Source organism: Triturus cristatus, chromosome 7 (genome assembly GCF_964204655.1).
Source record: "Triturus cristatus chromosome 7, aTriCri1.1, whole genome shotgun sequence".
Taxonomy (NCBI): domain Eukaryota; kingdom Metazoa; phylum Chordata; class Amphibia; order Caudata; family Salamandridae; genus Triturus; species Triturus cristatus.
Genome location: NC_140590.1, coordinates 1176128146 through 1176153393, shown reverse-complemented (window position 1 = coordinate 1176153393; position 25248 = coordinate 1176128146). Strand labels below are relative to the sequence as shown.

Genomic DNA, 25248 nt, shown 5'->3' with positions numbered 1-25248 from the left:
CACTCTGGTCGAGTTCCAGCCGGGCCAGCAGGTGTGGGTCATGACCCCCGTGAAGCCTGGCGCCCTCCAGGACCGATGGACTGGGCCCTACAAGGTGGTTGAGCGAAAGAGTGAAGTCACATACTTGGTGGACGTCCAGTTACCTCGGGATCCCCTCCGGGTCCTGCACGTGAACCGCCTCAAGCCTCACTTCCAGCGGACAGAACTGAGCCTCCTGCTGGCCACCGATGACGGGGCCGAAGATGAGTCTGATCCCCTCCCGGACCTCCTGTGTGTCAAGGAGCAGGATGGCTCCGTGGAAGGAGTGAACCTCTCCCCAGCCCTCACTGCCCAGCAACAAGCGGACTGCCGCCAGCTCCTAAGACAATTTTCCGACCTCTTCTCCCTGACCCCCCGGGTCACCAACTGGTGTGTTCATGACGTGGACACCGGGGACAGCCCGCCGGTGAGACACCGAGCCTACCGGGTTCCTGACCGGGTCCGGTCCTGCATTCAAGCGGAAGTCTCGAAGATGTTGACCCTGGGGGTGATCGAGCCCTCTGACAGTCCCTGGGCCAGCCCCGTGGTCCTGGTCCCGAAGGCAGCGGCCCCCGGTGTCGCCCCCGAGCTCCGATTCTGCGTGGACTACCTGGGGCTCAATGACGTTACCCGAGCCGATGCCCACCCCATTCCACGAGCCGACGAACTCATTGACCGACTAGGGGCAGCCCGATTCCTCAGCACATTCGACCTCACCTGCGGATACTGGCAGATTGCGCTCACCGAAGGGGCCAAGGAGCGGTCCGCTTTCTCCACCCCCGATGGGCACTACCGCTTCCGCGTAATGCCCTTCGGGATGAAAAATGCCCCGGCCACTTTCCAGCGACTGGTGAATAGGATCCTGGCCGGGCTAGAACAGTTCAGCGCGGCATATCTGGACGACATCGCTGTCTTCAGTTCAGAGTGGAGTGAGCACCTCCAGCACCTCCGGAGGGTGCTAACCGCCCTGCGCCAGGCAGGCCTCACAGTAAAAGCCAGCAAGTGCCAGATCGGGCAAGGATCCGTGGTCTACTTGGGGCACCAGGTCGGGAGTGGCCAGGTCGCCCCTCTACAGCCAAAGATCGACGCCATCCTGGCCTGGGAACCACCCATCACCCAGACGGAGGTCCGAGCCTTTCTGGGACTCACGGGCTACTACCGAAGATTCATTCGGGGGTATGGCAGCCTTGTCGGCCCTCTCACAGAACTCACGTCTAAAAGACAGCCAAAGAAAGTGCAGTGGACGGCTGCCTGCCAGGAAGCTTTCGATGCCCTAAAAAAGGCCATGTGTACTGCCCCCGTCCTCCAGGCTCCCGACTACACCAAGGAGTTCATCGTCCAGACCGATGCCTCCGAGCATGGCATTGGGGCCGTCCTGTCCCAAGTAAATGACCAAGGCCTAGACCAGCCCGTCGCCTTCCTCAGTCGGCGGCTGTTGCCCCGAGAGCAGAGATGGAGCACCATAGAGCGCGAAGCCTTTGCCGTGGTCTGGGCACTCAAAAAGCTACGACCCTACTTGTTCGGCACCCATTTCCGAGTCCAAACTGACCATCGGCCCTTGCGATGGCTCATGCAGATGCGAGGAGAAAACCCCAAGCTACTGCGGTGGTCAATCTCCCTCCAGGGGATGGATTTCACCATGGAACACCGCCCTGGTACGGACCACGCCAATGCTGACGGCCTCTCCCGGTTCTTCCGCCTCAGCGAAGAGAACCCCCCAAGCTGATGGGCAGTTCTCTCCGGCTTTCAGCTGGGGGGGACGCGTGTTGGACCCGGCCTCGTAGAATGGCCCTCCGTGCCCCCGCACCACCGAAACCTGGTACCTACGGCCCAAGCACGCGGCCCAGCCGAGCCTCCCCACCAGGACACACGCACCGACCCGGACATCCCCGTCCCTGGCCTCTCTCCTTTCGGCCACCCCGGGCCCGCGTGCCCACTTCATGCACCAAGATGGCCGCCCGGCCCCAGCGCGACCCGGGCCTAGAGGCGCCACTCCGGCTGGAGGACATCACGCTTCCAGGGGATGAGAGAGGGAGGAGCAGTTTCTATCACACCTCTGAGCTCCCCCGGGACGATGGGTTTCGATCGGCCCTCCGGCCTCCCTGAGGGCTGGCTCCATGCCTGCTGGGTGTCTGGGACTCCTCCCGACCCGGCCCTGAAAGGATCAAAAGACAATAGCAGGAAATCCCGACAAGCGACCCCCAGGTGACAAGACCCCTGCCTGCACAGACTCCGGACATCAAAGAGGGGTCGACCTATAACAAGGGGTGCTCTGGGTCTGTCCGGCAGATTCGACGCTGGAACAACGAGAGCCTGCCGACGTGGTCGCGGCTCCTGGAACTTGAACCCACCTGAGCCCTGCTGAGTGACTCGCGGCTCCCTGAAGATCGTAAGACCTCCGAACTTGTACCTGAGCCCTGCTGAGTGACTCGCGGCTCCCTGAAGATCGTAAGACCTCCAACCTTGTACCTGAGCCCTGCTGAGTGACTCGCGGCTCCCTGAAGATCGTAAGACCTCCGAACTTGTACCTGAGCCCTGCTGAGTGACTCGCGGCTCCCTGAAGATCGTAAGACCTCCGAACCTGTACCTGAGCCCGCTGAGTGACTCGCGGCTCCAACCGACTCTCACGGTCCCGCCGGACCCCGACTACAACCTCGTATCCCCCAGCTCGAGGATTGTGAGCTGTGCGCCGGATGCGTCCCTGCTTGAACCTTTACCAGAGACTGTCCCGCTACCCCCTACCCCTTCCGAGACTCTTGAGCCCGTGCTCACCTTGTACATATTTGCAGTGATAACCTACTTGATAAAGATTGTTTCTCAGAATACCCGGTGTGTTCACTCTGTGTCGGGTGGTGCCAGAAGTACGATCCTAGATACGAGATTCCTCCCCCTGGGGAGTCTCCCGCCAGTGCCCGGCTACGATACCTTGAGGGTGGGACTCAGGGTAGTCAGGACCCCTTCCAGGCTCCTCTGAGGTCGCCGTCTAACACCGGTTCTGGGGTTTATTTCCCCGGTTCTGTGTTCGTCCCTTGGTTGTTCTCTCCTGGCTGTTCGCTGGCCATGTGTGGAGTCTGCTTTGGGTGGCGCTTGTTGCTCTTCCCTGGCCTTGCTTGGGTGGGTTCCTGGGTTCGTGTCCCTATGTTTCCTGCTTGTGGTTGCCTCGGTCCTGGTCTCTGGCTGGTTCCTGTGCCCGGGTTTTCTTCTCCCGGTGTGGCGGCCTTGGCTGCGGCCATCCAGTGTCTCTGCTGGGGTTGGCGGCTTGTCTTTCCTGCCTTTTGGCCTGGGCCTTCTGTGGGTTTCTGTGCCTCCGGTTCCTTTTGCCGTGGTTGTCGGCTGTTGGTCGGTGGGAGGGGGGGGGCCTTGTCTGGATGCCTTGGCCCCTTTCTTCCTGGTTGTTGCTCTGGGTCGGTGCCTGTTTTCTTGTCTGGTTCCTTCCTCTTCGGTCTTTGCGGCTCTGCGGGTGGCTTCCCCTGGTGTGTTGGGGTTGGTCCTGTGGTTGGTCGCATTCGGTGTTTCTCTGAGTTTGGCATGCCTCTTCGTTCTCCTCTTCCTTCCCCTCGCCTCTTGGTGTGGTATTTTGTGGGTTGGTCCGGCTGTGGGTCGCCTTCTTCCCTGTTCTGGGGGGTTACCTCTCTGTCTTGCCCTGCTGTATTCCTTTCTGGGCCTTTGGCCTGTCTCCCTGTGCAGCCTGCTCTTGTGCGCTCTTGAGCGTTGGGCCGGGATGTGCTGTTTTGTCCCTGTTGGGGCGGCTGCTTGGTGGTGCCTGGGGCTGTGGGCTTCTCCCTTGGTGGTTTTTCTCCCGGGTTGTTTGCCCTTCCTGGCTGGGTTGCTCCATTGGGGCGCTTCAGCTTCTCCAGGGCTCCCTTTCCCTGGTGGTTCGGGGGGTGGTTTCTCTTTCTGCCCCTCTGGGGGTTCCCTTGGGTCTTGCTTCTGGGTGCGGGGCCTCCTTCGGGCTTGCCTGGGGGGTCTTGTGTTCGTTTGCGGTCCTTTCTTGCTCGTCCCCTGCTTGTTTTGGGGTCTCGGCTCTGTCGGCTTGGTTGGGGGCGTGGCTGGTTGTGTGCTCCAGCCTGCGTTTTTTTGTGGGCTCCCTTCTGCTTCGGTTGGGTGCCGTTTTTCTCGGTCTGGTGACCCTGGCTTTGGTGGGGTTCCGGAAGGCCGGGTTCTCTGCTTTGGTATTCTCCACTTGTGAGGAATGGGACGAGGACGGAGGGACCTGGGGGTAATGTCCTATTACTTACCGGTAATCTTCATTACTCCTGGTCCCGTAGTCCTCGTCCCATTCCTTACTTCCCTCCCTCACTCACTGGCGGCCGGCCTTCCGGTTGTTGGCTTGGTATTTTCATGCTGTATGCTGGGCTGGTACCGCTTATGTACTCCGGGAGGGAGTGTGTTAGGTATCCCAGCATGCTCCTGTTCTTTTTTTCTGTCGCGGAGATAGTAATCTCCACTTGTGAAGAATGGGACGAGGACTACGGGACCAGGAGTAATGAAGATTACCGGTAAGTAATAGGACATTTGGCATCAGGAGAATCTCCCTTTATGCTCCTTAGAGGGAGGAAACCTGCAACAATGACTTGTCCTGTCTGTATAAGAGGTGAAATGGATAAGGGCTACAATGTGGGAGAAGTGGCAAGAAGAATAAGGGAGATACAGGATGATTATTGCCAAAGACATAATAGGAAATTGAAAGGAAGTCCCCATAAGTTCAGGAAGGGACAGTATGTGCCTGTGAAGTTGGGTGCTATGGTAAGGAAGGGAGATTCTAAGGGGCAGATTTATAAGCCCCTTGGGCTGCCAGTACGTCACTTTTTGTGACGCACTGGCAGCGCATTTCTCTGCCCCATATTTACAAGGACAGGAAAAGCCACCCTGCGTGGCTTTTCCCGTCCTTGTAAATATGGCCCCATTACACACAGCACTTTGTGTGAAAGGAGCGTTCCATGGGTGTTGCTGAGGGTGTTCCCAGGCAACATCCATGGAACGTGACACATTTCCAGATTTACGAGAAATTGTAAATCTGGAAATGCATCAGTCTGCTACTCCACCCTGGGGGTGGCGTAGCGGGGCGCAACGAGGAGAAATGTTTTCATTTCTCCTTTTAATGCGTGCTGCATTCTACAGCACGCCTTGAAAGAGGAAAATGCCTGTTGTGATTGTTTTTGTGCAGGAAGGCGCCCCTTCCTGCACAAAAACAATCTCTCCATGGCGCAGGCTTCCTTGCACCATGGCGCAAGGGTGCCTGGCAGCTGTTCGTGCGCCAGCGCAGGGGAGAGCACAGTAATGTGACATATCATTGTAGATATGTCGCATTTCTGTGCTCTGAAAGTGCCGCAGCGTGGCACAGCCAAAGGGCTTGCGGTGACACGCTGCGGCACTTTCTTGTAGTTTTGCCCCTAAATTTTCAGATGCCAAGAAAAAAGAGGAAGTTCTTGGCAACGCTGTCATTCTTGTGGATGGTGAGAAGTGGAACATTAGGAGACTAGCTTCTTGCAGTACAGAAAAAAAATCCAATAGAAATGATGGTAATGAAAATTCTTCTGTGGGCAAGAAAACTGAAAGGTTTTCACCAGAAAGGAGAAAGAGTAAGCCCGACATAGCTGACGGACTAGGTAAGGTAGTTATTTACCTGCTCTGCATTGTACCATCTTTATCTTGAAATGTGTTATCTCTAAATATCTCTTTGTATCATATGTATTTATATAGAAAAAATAGAAAAAAATTATATTTTCTTGTAAAAGGAAAAAACAAGTTTTGTTTATTTCTATGGGGGAAGATGTGTTGCATTCTCATATGCACTCTCAGGTTAAGTTGCTTTAAGGATAGAATGTACATGAGGATTCCATGTGGAATGTGGAGCTCGAGGGGAGTCAGTTGATGCTGTCGCACTGTGGGGTTCAGCTGTATGTGACTTGACGTGTCACAATAAATCAACATTACATCACCATATGTCATGGATGGATTCCTTCAGCTACAACTCTGACACTGTCCGTTAAAGTGTAACATCGAATGCAGTGAGCAGTGTGTGAAGCTCTGCCTTATTTAATGTCTGTTGAAGCTAAACACAAGGGTTTTAATCCTGATAAATGCAATGAAAAGAGACTTGAAAGTACAGATAGGAGAATCCGCATGGGTAGCTGTTGAAAGAATGAATTACGAAGGCTTAGTAGTAACTTCTTTTATGTCAGAAGTGTGAAGGGAGGGGATACAAGGAGCAGGATCCAGACACATTTTGTGTAACTTCATAAACAAACCATGTTTGGCACTAGTAACCTAAGTAGGGTAGTCCCAGTTTCTGCAGACCGGTGCTGGTGTTGATGTGGCAAACTAGGAACCAACATCAGAGGGCATGGAAATGGAAGAAGTACCTTGAAGTGACAACAATATGGAGTTGGCAGTGAGAGATGGTCAAGAAGGTTTTCCTCTTCAAACCTAACAGGAAACTGGTGGTGCCCCTGAGACTCTTCACATGGTTGGAAGGTTTGAGTGTAAAGAAGATGGAGGGTTGTATGTTAAAACTTCAAGTACTCAACCAAAGGTCAAGGATAGTAAATACAAAATTCTATCGGCATTCAAATAATTTTGTATACATATTCACCTAAATCATAATTTATAAGAAGACCAGGGGGCATATGTATCAAAGGATTTTGTATTCGCAAACGCTGCGAATCGCAAAAAAACAGCGTTTGCGAATACAAAATCGCAAAAGGAGATGTATGAGGCATTTCAGCCTCGCAATCTTAAGGAATCGCTAAATTTGCGATTTCTTAAGTTTGCGTAAGCATTTAAGAAATCGCAAATTGCGATTTCTTAAATGCAATGTAACACGCACCCAAGTTGTGCGATTTCTCCTTAAGAAATCGCAAATTACCACCAACTTCAAGTTGGTGGTAAGTTGCGATTTCTTTGAAATATGCACTTTTTTGCATATTTCAAAGTGCCATATGGTGCACATACGTGCCCTTAGGGCATGTATGTGTGCCATGTGTGCACACATGCTGATTTCAGGGGTGCATCAGGGTGTCATCATGACACCCTTGCACCTTTGAAAATATTCTCAATTTGCGATTAGCAAATAGCGATTCGCAAATTGAGAAGGACTTCCCATTCATTGCTATGGGCCTCCTGGCCCATAGAAATGAATGGGAAGGTATTCCTTAATTGCGATTTCGCAATTTGCTAATCGCAATTAAGGAATTTTAAGAAATCACAAAATATGTGCGATTTTTTAAATACATCCCGTTTTGCAATTCTCAAATAGCGATTCTCAAAAAACCGCTATTTGAGAATCGCAAATGGAGATGATGATACATATGCCCCTAGGTCTTGGAAATAGGGGGTCAGATGTAGGGTGTGCAAAATTATGTAATGTTGTGTGACATTTTTTCAAATTGCACAAGTATTATTTGAAATAACATAATATGCAAAATGTTGTTTGCTGTATCTTGAATGAAAATTTCACGGGAGAACGTAGTTTGCATGCAAAGATCATGCAAGATACAGGCGCTCTTCTGATAAATGAGAAAATGTCTCTTTTGCTTGGTTTTACAGTTTCTGAGTGACATTTTCTGTGTGAACCAGCATGGTACAAGGTGAAAATTATGCAAAATTCCAGAATCTGAAATTCTCGATTTTTGAAAATTCTGTATGATTCAAACATTGTAAACTTAACAAATTATGCTGACATAGATAACATTTCTCATGGGCCTCGTCGGAAGCCTCGAGGACTTCAAATAGATATCTAATACAATATTGTATTACTTTAGACTACCTTTGTCATCCATCTCCTCCTGATGTTACAGATGCTGCAAGTTGACAATAAATGGTTTCTATTTCTTGTTTCTCTGGGGAGTGCTGAGTGGTTGGCCTGTGCCAATTATGAACACCACACAAACAAACACGTGGATTTAATTGGCTGAAAAGCTGTCGTGCAGTGGTGAAAACAGGAAGTGATGTAAAAGCTGGAAAGATGTTTTTCTCCAGCATCACCTGCAATACCTGTACACAGAGCATGGAATGTGGACTATACAATGCCTATTTGTGACATCACTGCTAGCTCATGTGTGTGATTCTGGGAAGGATGCTCAGGTGAGTCAGACAGACCCCAACTTGAAGTCCTTTTCCTACCCAGCTCATTCTCTCCTGTGCCCACTTTTATTCCCACATACCCTTCTCCAGGGATGGTGAGATTGAGAGGTTTTGAGAGGTGAACTCACTGAAATCAACCGAGATAGCATCCGTTTTAAAGGGTCAAGAATGTTTGCAGGGAGGGTGATCCTATTAAATTATATGGGAAGCAATCTTCTTGTTTGAAGGGTGAAGATGAAGTCTTAAGGGGGCGACAGCTTTCAAATGAGGGTTAGTTGAGAGACATGTTTGACCTCATTCCTTCAACAGCTCACCTCTCTCCCTCAATGTCACCTTCCTCACACCTCTCCGCCTCTCTGCAGATTATCTCCTATACCTCACTCCCTTTTAATTAACTTTCTCCTACCCTTTTTCTCAGCTCTCTCCCTGACACATCTTACCACTATGCGTATCTGTCGCTCCCTGATGTCCCCCTCTCTTACGTCTCCTGTCTTCTCTCTCCTTTTTTTCATCACCCTACCATTTTTCAGTTTTCTATAACTACTCTCCCTCACTCTCACCTCACTCCTTCACTTCCTCCTCAGCCCTGAGGACCCTTCCTGCCGCCCCCAGGATGAAGCTGGCTGTGCTGGTCCTTCTCCAGTTATTGTCTCTGCCATGGGGTGAGCTTCATGTTAACATCTATATACTGAATTGTCATTTAACCAAGAACACACACCTTTAAACAAAACAATGAAAAACTAAGAGTTAACCATCAGCATACCACTCACTGCACATAATCAAACCATCAATACCAGTGAACCTCTCACATGTGACACCCATGCAAACCAATCCGCAGAATGTATATAGCAGCAAAGATGCATTAAAGGGCATCCAGGCACCTCACAGAAATATAAAGGCACAGTAGGATTTCTAAATCTGGAAAGCCTTTGACCTGGTATGGAAACTGAGTGGCATATGTATAAGAAAGTGGCGGAGCGTGGGTTAGCTCCAAAATGGCTAACGCCGCGCTCTGTCACTTTGGAAACGCAGGGATACGTCGATTTTACAATAATACGGCGCACCCCTGCGTTTCTCCCTGCACTGGCGCTGAATTCAGCTGCCTAGCCCCAACGCAGGCACCCTTGCACGGGTGCCTGCATTGAGGGAATGATTGTTTATGTGCAGGAAGGTGTCCCTTCCTGCACATAAACAATCCAGAATGTCAATTCGTAACTTCTGTGTGTGCTGCATTGTGCAGCGCACATAGAAGTTGCAAATGGTCATTTTTTTAAATGATTGGTTATGTGCAGAATGGGACACCTTCCTGCGCATAAACAATCATTCATGGCAATTTGCTGTTTCTATATGTGCTGCACAATGCAACACACAGAGAAACAACAAAAACGGGGATAAATAAAACATATATCCTTGTTTCGCTATGTTAAGACTAGGTTTCCGTGGTCTTAATGTTGGCATTGCCTCCTATTTATGCTACCCTCGTAAATAGGGGGCAGCATCAAAATCAATGCGTGTTGCGGTGTAACGCCCACCACAACATCCATTGCACACCTCTTTCACGCTAAGTGTAGCGTCAAAGGGGCCTTATTTACAAGGTGGCGTTAAGCCACGTTAATGGCTTAATGCCGCCTTGTAAATAAGGCAAAGTGTTTATCGCCACAGGAACATCACTAAAAGTGACATTGTGGTGGCGATAGGGGCTTGTACATATGCCCCTGAGTTTTTTTGCTAAAGTGCTCCAATGCTGGGCAGTCTATCCAGGTATGTTAGGCGATCTAAGTTAACATACTTTTTATTGAAAATTTGCTTCAGAAATAGGATTCATTCTCTCTTCGATCATTGACATGTAAAAGTGATGCATAAACAACCTGCATCTACACAATCTCTTGCAGATCTACCTTTGAGTTGCTGTAATCACCCTCATTGTTAATTTCCTCTATTGTAATTATTGGGGGTTAAATTCACATCCTTGGGCAAACCGAATTTAGAACAGGGATCAGAATTTCGAGTTGTGTAATCATTATCACTCCACTGTGGCTTCTGCAGATAAGCCCTGGTTCCAAGAGACGAGAAATTATGATTCCTGCAGAAACCGGAGTTAAGGGGGGATATACCGCTATCACACTCTCTGTGATGTGAGAAAGGCTGCTTTCTTGGAAGCAAGAAAGCTGGCAGCACAAATATCCTATGATTTCACCATACTTACTAACTTGCACAAAACTCTTACCAAACATCACCAACTATCCTATTCCTTCACCAATTAACATGGCCAATCCCTCACCTCAGTAACCCCAAAATTGACTATAGGCATACCGCTATTGGTTCTCAGCCCCCTCTCCGTCTTTCGTTATTCCTGAATTCACTTACTGCAGTCCTGCAAGCAAGGGGTCCTTTACTGACCGCCCTCCCCTCTGCTCTGTTCTTAATCTTCTTACCCCCACCAAAGACTACATCTGAGCTCTTACCCTTCAACTCCAGAAGGATCCTCCCCGAGGTCATTTTAATTAGATTTTCCCTTTCTTCCACCCCCTTTCAAGTAGATATCCCCCACTTTAAAGCCACTCTCCTTGCCACTTCCACATTTACACCTAAACCTTAGAACTTCATGTGCTTGGTGGAGAACCCTGTACATAGGAACAAAGTAGGTGAAGATCCATGCCGGAGTCTCTAGGAATTGTTTTTATGTCTAGATGAGGTGAATTAGGTATGCTATTAACATACTCATGAATACCTTTCTGAATTCCCCCCTCTGGGTGTTTTAGTAAGGCTTTTTACCTCTTTATCAACCTTGCTTAGTAGCTCTTTTCCGCCCTGTGCCAGGCCATGATGCTGATATTGTGGGGTGAATTGATTTGGAGGCTCCTTGGCTTCTTAGGCAAGTCACCATGTATGTAAGCAGCAGATCTCTGATTGGCCTAGAGCAGTGGGGTAGCTTAGTGTTCTTCTGTGCAGTTGCCCACCCGCACGCGCCCTTCAGTGCTCTGCCTCTTTGCTGTGCTGGAGGTCGTGCTGGCAGGATGTTGTTTCCCCCTGGCTAGCTGGAGTGAATCACGTTTCGAGTCCTGTCCTGCTGGGATCATCACCCCCCCAAACGTAATTTCTATCACCCCGGCCGAATGAATTTGTTGACATGAACAATAGAGATGGGCGCGCCACTGACAACTGGAGCTAGGCTCAAGCCAGATGTCTGGCTCTGGTGCAGCTTGAGGTCTTCTTGGAACCTCGAGCTGAGCTTTAATGGGAGGCGATGTTCCCTGCAGACCATAGAACAAGGGGAACAGGGTTCAAATCTTGGCCTCGGCTCAGTATCTCGTGACCCCCTATAAATTTCCCTGGGACCGACAATTACAAATGTGTAACATAGTCTGTGCTTGTTATGCAGTGCATGTATGCCCTTGGGCAAAGTTCGCGCTATGCAAAACATCCAAAAATAAAATGCAGATTCTGCCCGTCATCCGCTCTCTAATCTCATCCTAAAAGAATTAGGGCCAAAGCTTTACCCTTTGATGTGAGAATGGGATACCCCTCTAGAAACTGAATTGCACAGTGTGAAACTGGAAAATCTGCATCCAGTTCCGGTTCCATGCTTGACCAATTGTAACATCCTAGACAAACACTTTATTTCACCAAGCCTCCATTCTGTTCATTATCATGTATGAGAGCACCTTCAAAACGTGAGCCTCAGATGAGCAACATAGAAAAACCGCTCTTGTTTTTGATGTAAAAGGCTGAAATGTTGCTCCACCTGTAATAGGAATCTAGGCCACATATAGGGTTGACATGTCAACTGACTGTTCCCTTAGTTCTATAAGAGTATTGTCAACAAGGTGGGGGCAGGAATGATTCTCAGTTCATGTTTAAAAATACACTTTTTTGGATTTTGAAGGCAACGTATCATATTTTAACATGATGTTTGTTGCATTATTTGCATGACAAATATTTTTTGCAACAGCTCTTAGAGCCAAAGCCGACTATTAACTCGGCTCTGGCTCGCCCCTGGTAATGTGTTGACTTTCCCACCTCTAATGAATGGCTACTAGGGACGTTAGTCAACAACTCCTCACCTGCCCTCCGGGCACGTGTGTTTAGGGGGTGCCAGCCCAGGGCACAGTGTGTCTGGTCCCAATGGCAGAGGCTGACCAGTCAGAAATTTCCCTTTCGATGGACTTGAGGCTGAGGGAAACACAGAGCAGAGCCTGCCTGCCTTCTATCACGACAATGCCACCAGCAGCTAAAAGCCAGACAGGGCTGGCCTTGCTGTGGAGCAAACTTGTGACAGAGAACTGAAGCCAGACCAGAAGATAAGTCCAAGAGCAATCTTCTTCTCTGGCAAGCACCAGGCCCAACCTGCCTGCAATCCGCACAGTATGGTGCACGGCAGTCTGCAGCCTGTAAGAGGCTAATACAGTGAGAAACTGCAGAGGAAAATGGTGTAAATGGGCGAACAGGAGTGATTGAGACAGATCAGATGCCACTACCTTCCACAGCCATATAATTGTACAATTAACAATATAATGCTTGCAGAATTGAAGCAATTTAAATTGTAATTATTACCAAAATCATTGTTGTTACTTATTGATCTTATTCTGCTAATAAAGCACAGGCGACACCAAAAGGTCTGGCTTGTTTTAGGCGAATGCTCAATGCTGTGTGATATGTCTGGATGAAGGGTCTGAAAATTCAGGCACACTCAAATACTCATTATGCACAACAAAGTGCAAAGCCTCAGGGGTGGTTAGTTCCCATCTACCCTGCTACTAAATAACCTCCAGGGTTGGTTAAATAATAAGAGAAGACACATGTTGCTGGAGAGGGGGATATTTTAAAAGAAAGCAGTAATTGTTCTTTACTCATTGAGCAGCATAATGAGGAAAGATTCCAGAAAACGTCACCATCTGGACTATTCATGATGTATGTCTCCCTCACATGTTAGAAGAAGAGAGACTGAGGACTGAGATTCAGACCATTGCAGATTTAGAAGATAAGGGGTCTTTTCATGGATAGGGTTCAAGTTCTACAGACAGCTAGTCATTTCCAGACTGGTGCACTTGAGGTGATGATAATGATTTCTTTAATGAAGAGATCTATTAAGAGAGATATATTGCCAGGGATTTATTGGCGGGAACAATGGTCTCCAGGCACTAGACTTCCTGGGTTTTCTACAGAGACCTCATTGTGGCAATTACAGGGTCTCCACAAATCAGCCATCCAGTACATCCTCATCTAATAGACATTATCTTGAGAGAGTAGAAAACGTGAATCTTCCCAGGTTTATGGATATATGTTCTCTATCCCTTGCAAGGCCTGGATCCAAATCTACCAGATACTTTTGTTGAATCTTTGATTGGGACTATTTTGGGAAGAACCTTCCTAACAGATGTGTCATCATAAAGGACTCCACAGACCAGAAGATCAACTCATCACTATAGAAAGTTTATTCTGCACTCTATTAGGCTTTAAGGGCTGGTATCAATACATACATACCTTATTCATTCATTTCAGATGACAAAAGTGCTCTGATATTGTAGAGGGAATTGAAAGACAGAATTTATTTCTATCTAATGTTTCTGTTGATGTATTGAGAGCGTCTTCTTTATCAGAAGGAACGGTAATCTCTGCTCACAGGTATCTGCTGTTGAAAGACTTGCATACAGAAGCTCCACAAAAATCAGAGGCGCACAGTCATCCACATGGCCACAATGTTGACACATGCAGCATATCTATAGTAAGACCACCTCTCACTAGCATGTATGTTACCTTTACCACACAGTAATTACTAGACTGTGCTGTATGGTACTTTGTACTGTAAGTCGTTACCACGCAATATTTGCCATAGCAAGTACTTATCACAGAAAATTAATACATACACATCAGTATTGGTGTAGGTAAGTAAAGTATATTTATGGTATTATGTTTGTTAAATATTAAACAAGGGGTATGGGTGGTATAGTACTATGAATATTCAAAGAAATCACAATGGGGGTTGGAGTGAGTGGTATGGTTTATAATGTTTAATGGGTAATAAAAATGGCGTGGCATGATTTGCCGCTCAAAAAACTAAATTATGGTTATAACATTTAATGCGGTGTACATCCCAAAAGTAAAATTATGGGTTATATTATTTAATGGGAAAAGGAGGAAGTGGGTAACAAAGGATCTTGGGAGAGTTAACCCAAAATGCACAACTATGGGTTACATAATACTTAAATAGGTACTCTTAGAGATATATTTATTGGTAGTATTTATTTCAAAAGTACTGCAATTTTAATAGTTATTATGGTTAGTTTTTCTGTTTAAAAAGAACCTATGGTTATGGTTTTTAAGGAGTGGGATGGTAGATACTGAGGGGCATTGAGTAAGGAGTGATTTAATTTTGGGGAAAATGTGTGTAATGTCTGTTATTTTTAAAAAATAATATTCAAAAGGAACTTTTAGAGGTATATCTATTGGTGATACTTATTTTGAAAAATACTAATATTTTAGAAATGGTTTGGTATCTTTCAATTTATAATTTTTGGGGAAACAAAACACCTATGATTGTTTAGGGATGGGATGCTAGGGGTTTATGAGTCCTGTGTGTGAAGTAGTCTAATTTTGGGTAAATGTTTATGTAATAATTGGTATTTGTTTTTACAGGTATATGTATTGTAGTTTCTGTTATTTTTTATTTTATAAAAACTGGTATATGTTTTTTAAGGAGCTAGATGCTGTGGGTGTAGGGGCTCAGGGTGGGGTGTGATTTACGTTTGGCAAAAAGTGTATACAATGATTGATATTTTGTTGTTCTAAAATTTGTATTCATTAGCTACTCTTGGAGGTATATGTATTTTTTTTAAAAATATACTACTATTTTAATAAGTATTACGGTATTTGTTCTTTTGTTATAACCTTTTTAAAAGTCTATGAGTAGTATTATATACATATATATATATATGTATATGTTTAATCAAACTAGTTTGATGGAAGCTTTCAGCGTGTAGTACCGCATTTGTAGCCGTATCTTTGCGATGCAAGGTGGTGTGAACTGTATCATTTGCAATGTAGATCTCGGTGTCTAGAAATACAACACGTTGATTAAAAACATCCCATATGGGGAATTCCTCAGAATTAAAAGGATATTCTCTCAAGAGGAAGAATGGAAACAACATCGCAGCCAAGCAATACAAAGATTCACAAAAAGAAAATACAATTCTAAAATCATTCATGAAGCACTGCAACGCTCACAAATTGTAAAAAGAACCGACTTGATAAAAGAGAAATCAAATCATGATGAAGAAAAAGATAACAAAATAAGGCTTATAACAACATACAGCAAAGAAAATCAACAACTGATGAAGATATTGCGCAAGAACTGGCACGTTCTACATATGGATCCCACGGTATCGAAAATAGTGGGAGATCATCCAAACATTACTTACAGGCGAGCGAAGAACTTACGGGGTCAATTAGTCCACAGTCATTTTCAAGACCAAAAGAAGCCAGAAACATGGCTGAAACCGAAAGGCTTCTTCAAATGCACCAGTGCAAAGTATGTTTAATCGCTCAGAATAAGAAGGAAGCAATGATGACAAATAACCGTATGTGGAAAATCCAACAGTTGATCAATTGCAAAAGTCAGTTTGTGATATATGTGATTGAGTGCCCATGCGCAATGAAATACATAGGCAGCACAAAATGTGAATTAAAAAAACGCATTTTAGAACATGTGTGGGCCACAATCAACATGGATAGAATTAATGCTGTAGCTAAACATATGGAGAAGGAACATGGTGGAGACTGGAAAAAACTAAAATTTTATGCGTTGGAAGCAGTGGGAATGCACCCAAGAGGTGGTGACAGAGAAAGAACCTTGAGACAGAAGGAATTGCGACACATTCTGAACTTTCAAACATTAATGCCTGATGGTTTAAACCAGGACGAGGAGTTTCATTATCATCTATGAACTGTCTGGGATAATGTTCCACTATCAAACAAATGCTGATCATGTAAAATTGTAGTAGAGCTTAAACTATAATGCGTCTCATGTATATACATTTTTTTCAACACATTTTTTCTAAAAATTTGTGGTAGATGTTTTTAGGAATATGATTCGAGTGGTAGTAGTTATAAACAAGAAGGAATAAGGTAGATGAGAAACAAGTTAAAGAACTGATCAAAAAATTCCTCCCTTTAATGAATTTTTACTTTGGTACAATCACAATAATCATATACCATTAGACATAGTCAGACCAATAGTACCATATAAGACATAAGGAGAGTATTTAATCCCAGCTTGAAGTCAGGCCCACCAGGGGGTTAGAGTGTATGAAGGTCATAACAAATGAGAGACAGATTCAACTGCCCACTGGAGGGCCTTATTTGTCGTCTGCATATTTGTTAAACACTAATGAACCAAGCATTGGTGGATGAAAGCACTGTGATTTATTATATACGCGCAGAACATAATTCATTATTAGGCATAAGTAAAGACATGTCTAATACTTTGAGACCAATATGGTATGATTGAATTAATATATTTTTTGTAATGTTTTGATCAGTCGATGTTATAATGTACTAAGAACAAAATAACAAAACAAAAAAACAAAAAACTACCATAACCATGATGCCTAGCGGCCTGAGCAGGAAATGACGAAATGAGTAATATGTGTGGTCTATATTTTGAAAAAAATGGTAGTTCCTGTTGTCAGTCTCGTGAACAAGGTCTCAGTGGAGACCAAAACGCGTAGAGTTGTAGAACTGGCATGCTGAAATAAAATGAAATAAAAATCGAATTGAATCACTGCATAACCGCCTCCTGACTCGTGAGTGCGCGAGGAAGCCCTGTGTGGGAAAAAGGACGAATAGTAACGGCTTGGCTCTGCCGTACCTCTGACGCACCATCAACAGAGCACCCAGGAGCCGAAAAGTGGGCCATTTTGAAAGTATATATATATATATATATATATATATATATATATATATATATATTCTCCAAAGATAGCTTCAAACACCCTTCCACCGAAGGTAATAAAGCAGGAGAACGGCACACCAGGAGAATGTACAAAATTTTATTGTACACAGAAAGCAAGACGACGCGTTTCAGCGTTAAGCCTTTTTCGAGTGAATACTATTGGGCAAATTCCCTTAAAAATAAGCACCAGTGTTTTCAAAATGTGGAAAAACATAGAAAACATACTACACTGATGAACAGAGCTTAGTTAATACAATCGCCAAATTAATTATGTGAATACATATAGGCAACAGAATCAAATTCATTACTCCGATACCTGCTTGTGCAAAATCAAATAAATTACTTCATATAAGCCACATTAAATTGCACTTATTAAATGAACGATATGCATTTGTTTTTGCGTCTTTGCCTCAGTATATTCAATAAAGTTATTTCATTTTGACAAAAAAATGCTCTGTTTGTATACATTTTTCATAGTTTGAAAGTAGATAGAGGTGTCTTTGCTAGGGATAATCAGCAATAATAGTTGAATATTCATAATTGCATTTGAAATTACGTTTTAAATCAGATAATAGATAATTATCCGCAATAATCATTTGTAAAATACCATATATACGGATATTGCTACATCAACACTGATTATAATTTCATAAATTTTGATTAAACTGCAATAAGTAACAAATCATTGGAGTCCAAAGCACGACATACGGCAATAATTATTATCAAAACAGTTACTAAATTATGGGTAATGTACCCTTGTTCGTCTTGATTCTAATTGCTCAAGCCTCTGTAAAAACAATACAATGGGTAATGTACCCTGTATGCTGCGAGCACTGTGGGCAACAATATCCACAGTATTGCCTAATATACTTCTTATCTACATACTGGTCCCATTTGACATCCTAGGGGATAGCCACTACAAAGTTACTGTGCCTAAAGGGTGATATGTGATGTCTTAAACTGTAGAAAGTGCTAATAGTGCACATAAAGGGAACTTAACAGGCTACCTAATCGGCATTAAAGTTAATGACGATTCCCTATGTTGGATACATGGAAGAATTTTCAAAAGAATTTTTAGGATCATGTATATTTCCATGACTTAATCTGGATGGGAAACAGGGAAATATAGCCTGTACTGATCTGAATTAAAAACAGTGATACAGTGCAATTAATATTAATGTGAATATGAAGAACGAGATGCAGTTGCTGAATCATGCTCAGCCTATGTGAGTAGCCAAATATTTTAAATATATATAAATATAATATTTCTGGATTCCTTTATTCTAAGATTACGCTCCCGATCTCCACCTCGAACATGTGGTAAGACTCGGTCAATACCAAAAAAACGCAATCATTTGTTGTCACTTTTGTGTTTTTGTAAGAAGTGTCGGGCTACTGGATAGTTTCCATCATGATTGGTTATTGCTCGTAGGTGTTGAAAAATGCGTGTCTTCAATGGTAGCTTTATACTGCCTATGTAGTAATAACCACACGGGCATTCCAAAGCATAGATGGTGTAGTCACTATTGCAATTAATGATTTTCGTAATTTTCTTAGTTAGTCCAGTTTTTGTTTTGTACATTGTACGATTTACACCATTTTTGCAAAACTTACATGATCCACACGTAGTGAACCCATTAGGAGGATTCAACCAATTTAGACCTACTGCTTCCTGGGGATAACTATGAACCAGGGAATCTCTAAGAGATTTAGCTCTCCTGTATGTTATCTTGGGACTTTGACCTACATGTTTGCCAATTATGGGGTCGGCTGTAAGTAACCCCCAATGTGCCTTCATGAGTTTTCTCAAATCAGTTGCCCCTTTGCTGAAGGTAGTTATCATTCTCGGTATTTTATCATTCTTTCTCGGGGCAATTGGTTCTTGTTTACGTGGGTCCTTGAAAAGGAGCTCCCTCTGTGTTATGCCTTTAAGTTTTCTTTTGGCATTTTGCAAAGTTTTTGTGCCGTAACCTCTGGTTTTAAATCTGTTTATCATATTTGTCTGCTCAACAATTACATTTTCTGTTGTACTGCAATTACGGCGGGCCCGCAGCATCTCCCCGTAGGGGATGCTGTCAATGAGAGGGACAGGATGATTACTTGACCCATGTAAGATGGTATTTCCTGCTGTCTCCTTTCTATGGAGACGTGTTGTTATTTTGCCATCCAAAATCTGTATACATATATCCAAAAATTCACAATAGTTTTTACTGAGTTTGTATGTGAATTTAAGATTAAGGTCATTTGTTTCCAATTTCTGTATAAATTGGATAGCTTGTTCAACAGGACCGTCCCAAATTAAAAATAGATCATCAATATATCTTACCCAGATGGGTATGTGGTCAGTATATTGTTCATTTTCTTCGACCCAAACAATTTGCTCCTCCCACGAGCCTAGGAACAAGTTTGCTAGGCTGGGGGCAAAGCAAGTGCCCATTGCTGTACCTGAGCATTGACGATAGATATTCTTTTCAAATAGAAAAATATTTTCTTCCAGACAATAGAGCATCATGATTTCTAACATTGCATTGTGTTCCCACATAGTGATATGTCTGCTTTTGAGAAAATACATGCAAGCCTCAACACCTTTTTTCTGCTCGATGCATGTATATAAAGAACACACATCAAGCGCAATCATCGTGAAATTATCCTCCCACTGTACATCATAAACTCTTTTCAGAAAGTCTGAGCTGTCCTTGCAGTACGATCTTATTGGAAAACACTTCAATATTTTTGGATTTTTATCTTTCTAAATATGTGGTAAACTTAAGATCGTACTGCAAGAACAGAATCAACATCGTGGGACTGGCGAACCGCTAAATACAGCAGTCTGGAACATATATATATATATATATATATATATATATATATATTTTTTTTTTCCCACAATTGAAGAAAGACGCGGCACTCCTCTCGATAGTGAAGATGTTGTTTTAATCTCAGGTAGTAACCACCTGAGATTAAAACAACATCTTCACTATCGAGAGGAGTGCCGCGTCTTTCTTCAATTGTGGGAAAATTAATATCGAGATTATGTCCTGATCTCGACGTGTGCACCGGCTGGAAAGGTGCTCCTTCCGTGCGGGACATTTGTGTGTAAAAAAAAATATATATATATATATATATATATATATATGTTATATATGACATTTTTATGTCACTCAAATGCTCTTGAGGAGGTACAAACACCACACTTATATATTTTGGCCTATATGCGCACTCACGCCTTCCTCAACATGTAAAAAAACACCTATGTGCACATTTCACCCTCACTCACACTTTCAACTTTTGTTGTATTAAGTGGCAGGTTTGTTTGCATTTATGCAGTTATTTAGTTTGTTTGCCTTTTTACTGTACCGGGGCTAGACGCGCACATCTTATCACTAGCCTTTGCTCACATGCAGCGCTTTCACTTTGTGCTTCAGGAGACGCGCCAAGGGCAGGGAGTCACAGACACACACACTGTTGTGCTAGGTCTCGCGTTTCTAGTTGTGAGCAATCAGTAACACTAACATGATTGCTTACGAGGGACATGCTTTCCGTTTTAATGTTTACTTACACGATCGGTTGGCTGCATCTGGGAACGCCATATGCTCTTGTACCAGCTTCCACGATGCATGTGCGAGAGGACTGAGGCAATCACCGGCTTCAGCAGTTAGTTGACAGTTTTATAGTCTGTTTACACCGGTGTTACCAACTGTAGTAAAACATGATGTCACACATGCGCTTTACTGCGTCTTGCCCACAGTCACACGCTGCAAAACTACTCAGTCATTGCAATGAACATAGTAAAAACACTGCCACTCACACATATATATAAATACCACTCATTCACCAGTACAGTGCTATGTGATCAAGGCCGCATGTCTGGCAGCCGAAACGCGTCATTTGGACACTTGATGCTTGAATAAATCATCATTTAACTCTCAACTTTGCCTTTGGAGTCTGTTTCCTGGTGTTGCGCCTTTCTTTGGATGGTGGTACCCCTGGGATCCTGCTGTGAGATATATAGATATATATAATATATATCCATCAAAAGTGCCCCCTGTGAAAGGGAAGACGGGACATTTTTTCATACAGTCTGGGAGTGTTCTGCATTGCAACCCCCCTTCTAGCGCAGGGTATCCGCTTGCCTCAGTAATATATTATCATGGGAACTCCCACACGATCCACGGCTCTTTCTTTTGCATAGTACAGCTGGGATAGGGGGCAATAAGTATAAGCAGTATTTACTCTTTTTAGCCATCACTATCTCCAAACGCAATATTGCACAGCTTTGGAAAGGGACTTCCCCCCGACTCTGGGAAAGTGGAAGACAGAATTAGATAGATGTATGGGTGCGGAAATTACAGTATTTTTGGCACGTGGCTGCCCCGAAAAACACAGAAAAATCTGGGCCGCTGGGCAACGTACCATGGGATTGAGCTCCCCCCTCTACCATCAACCATCAACGGACCCCTAAACTGAAGGCACTACGTAGGTGCATTTCTCTGGACTTATTTCTCTTCACATTAGGCCTGTCTCTGTCTGTCTATCTGCGACCATACCCTGGGTTTGTCTACATTTTGTTTTGTTGGGATTCCCTGCATGCTGGCAGGTTTTGCACATATTTTGTAATGATGGTATTCCTGTCCATTCATGCTCTCTTACAGGTACTTGTAGGGCTTATGTCCAAATATCACTGGAATAACCAAATAAAATCTGTTAAAAAAATTCACAACAGCAGGCATTCCAGTTTTGGAGTCTTTTTCTTGCCTTGCGAATTTCGGAGGCTCGCTCCTTGATCTCAGGCTCTTCACGAAGCTCACAGATTCACTGAAAAGACATAACATTTTGAATTTCATTATTACCATTTACTTTAGTAGGTTCTCACAGGTGTATTAACTGCATTGTCTGCTGGGATTTGTAGCTCCTTTCAGTGTTAATTTTTCTCTTTAGTAGATTCTGTGATGCATCGTAATTAAAACATTTTATATTACCCTCAGTGGGCCTCTTATCAGTAAAAGTCCGGTTCTCTAGCTTGTCCATTGTCCTACAATTCAGCTCTAAGAGTTCAGGCTTACATGGACCCCACTCAAATTCCCAGGGTGGTGCAGTCTTCACGGATGGGCTGCCGTTAAATAATTATCCATCAAAAGTGCCACCAATTCAAAAAAGCACTCCACTGTAGACAAATTCAAGGAATTCATTTTATTCACAGCAATCAGCATTTTACTTTTGGAGACTTTTTCTTGCCTTACGCGTTTCGGAGGTTCACTCCTTGATCACAGGCTCTTCACGAAGCTCACAGATTCACTGAAAATACATAACTTTTTACATTTTATTATTACCATTTCCTTTAGTCGGTTCTCTCAGGTGTAATAACTGCATTGTCTGCTGGGATTCGTAGTTCCTTTTCCTTATAAATATAACCTCAATGAATTTATTCGTTCTATGCAAACTAAACTTATAACACACAAGCATTACAAATTCTTAAGTTATAGTTATACCTTACATTTATAATTTATGCGCCACATTTAAATCAATCTAACTTTATTTGTTCTTTAGCTACAAACCAAACTAAAACTACACAAACATTTACATTTCTAATGCCTTCAGCTGGTGCGGTCCCTGAGACTTCCTAACTTCAAAGGATTATGAGTCCTCCGGCCAAGTGTCCAAACTAAACAGCCACTGAGGTCCTTCAATCTCCCAGGCAGATGAGCCCCATGGAGCCCCTATCTTCCTTGGGATCATTCTGGTTCTTGATACAGTTAAGCCCATATTTACTAAGAGCCTAATTACGAGTTTGGAGGTCCACGGGGCTGCCAAACTCATGATGGGGGGCTCAGTGGCTATCAGGGACCGCCGCACCAGTGGTCCGACCTCCGTATTATGAGTACAGCGGTCAGACCTCCAGAAAACTACCGTAACCGCTAGGAATCCGCGATCCATGGCGGCGGCACAATGGTCTTGGACTGGATTACTAATGCTGTTAACCAGGTCGCCCCCCTCCAGGTAGCTACCCAGTATAGACGCTCACCAGGTGCCCCTTGGTATGGCCCGGAGTTGAAATGTCTTAAAGTTGAATGTAGGCGGCGGGAACGGTTATGGAGAGGAAATTATGACAGGACCGGTAAGCAAGCCTATGGTCAGGCGTTGTCCATCTATAAGCTTGCCATTCAGAATGCTAAGAGGGATTACTTCTCTCGGAAAATCTCGGAGGCAGGGAACTCGACTAAGGAACTTTTTAAATCAGTATCTTTTTTAGCGAATCCCCAGCAGACGAACCGGTTCAAACCGGATCAGCTGTTCTGCGATCAGCTAGCCGATTTCTTTAAGAACAAGGTTACCACCATCTATGACGACCTGCTAAATACCCTGGGTATCCCGTCTCCTCAACAGGAGACATCTAGCTGCAGCCTGTCAATCATTCCTCCCTTATCCAGAGATCAGCTCAGGACAATATTAGGCTCCATAAAATCGGGTGCTGCATCAGACCCCTGTCCTCCCCACATCCCACACCAGGCTACCGATAAAATCATACCTACTCTTACGGCTCTGATAAATCAAGTACTAGCCGCTGGATCCTATCCAAGCACGTGGAAAACGGCGAGTGTAAAACCCCTTCTGAAGAAATCCTAGCTTGACCCCTCGGAATTTACTAGTTACCGTCCTATCTCCGGCCTTCCTCTAGTGGCTAAAATTGCCGAGAAGGCCATAAACCAGAGTCTGATGGAGTATCTTGATAACAATGCTATACTGGATAGGTCCCAGCATGGCTTCCGACCTAGACACTCCACGGAATCGGCTCTTATAACCACAGCGGAGGGTATTCGAGCTGCAGTGGACGGAGGGGGGCCAGCGGTGCTCGTCCTTCTGGACCTGTCCGCTGCGTTCGATACCGTCAACCATGAGGTATTGCTGCGGCGTTTAAAGAGGGTCGGGATTGTGGACCGTGCTTTGGCCCTTTTGGCGTCCTTTTTGGACAATCGTACACAAAGTCTACAATGGACCGGACTACAGTCAGCCAATTTTTCCCTACCATGCGGTGTACCACAAGGGTCGGCCTGTCAGCCCTTTGGGTGGTCCCTCCTCATCATTATTTATTTTGTCCCACTTTTGCCTCAAACCCTGTTTGAATTTTTCCTTTTTGGGAACCACCAGACTTTTTCGTGTTGCTACAGATTCAGGGAGCCATTTTAGCTACCCCTGAAACTTCTGTCTGAGGGCCTGGAGCACAAAATGGTGGCCACCTGTGACATCACCAGCATCCACTGGAACCTACCAGCACCTTCCAGAACATTCCAGGAGCTTCCAGAACCCTGTGACCGTTGGAGGCGGTTTAGAATGTTGGGAGGACAAGAGAGGCAGTTGGCAGTTGGAGCTAGCAGTTGGCACCTGACTGGTGAAGAGAGAGGAGCACAACAGTGAAGGAGGAAGGAGTGAAGCAGCAGGGGTGGAAACTTGTGCCTGGAGTGGGGTCCATAAACCCACCCTTGATACTTGTCCCTACTGATGGATCCCAGCCTATAGCCCTGTGTGGGAAGAAGACAGAAAAACTCAACCTAAGGACCTGGACAGCAGGAACAGGCCTTAGAAGCAGAAAGCAGCAAGATCCTGACCTGGAAACTGGTTTCCCTGGAGTCCGGCGTCGAGTAGCCTGAAGACCTGGAGCCCGAGGTGGAGAAGCGGCGCTGACTGAAGTAGCAGACGTCGTACCCGGAGCCGCCTGAGGTCGTGAGAGGGCGCCGACGGAGGTCGTGAGGAATACCAGAGGTCGAGGAGGAAGTGAACCGAGGTCGAGCGAGCGGCGTCATCGGAGGAGTGAAGTCCGCCCTCCGGAGTCGTCGGAGACCGAGGTAGAGGAGCACCGGAGGTCGGGAGTGAGGATCGCACTCCGGAGTCGCCCGGAACCTGTGTGGAGGAGCACCGGAGGTCGGGGGTGAGGATCGCACCCCGGAGACGCCGGAAGTCGACATCGAGGCCAGGCCGGCTGACGTCATCGGAGCCGAGAGCGCCATCGGACCGGAGCCGCCCGAAGTCGACATCGTGAAGAGACTGCCCGACGCCGTCGAATCGGAGGTCGAGATCGAACCGAGGCCGCCGACATCGGACCGGAACCGCCTGCCGGCGTCGTCAAAGAACTGACATTGTGCCGAGGCCGCCGAGACCGAACCGGAACCGCCTCACGGCGTCGACACGACTCCAGCGGC

The 25248-nt window shown here is 45.3% G+C and overlaps 1 long non-coding RNA gene across 1 annotated transcript in view; it reads left to right on the top strand.

The window, feature by feature from the left end:
• Positions 1-8119: 8119 nt before the first annotated feature.
• Positions 8120-25248, top strand: part of LOC146811373 (uncharacterized) — a 46624-nt gene continuing 29495 nt past the window's right edge. Inside the window, exon 1 of the long non-coding RNA XR_014965815.1 lies at positions 8120-8765. This is a non-coding gene — a long non-coding RNA (uncharacterized LOC146811373). The remainder of the gene's footprint in view (positions 8766-25248) is intronic.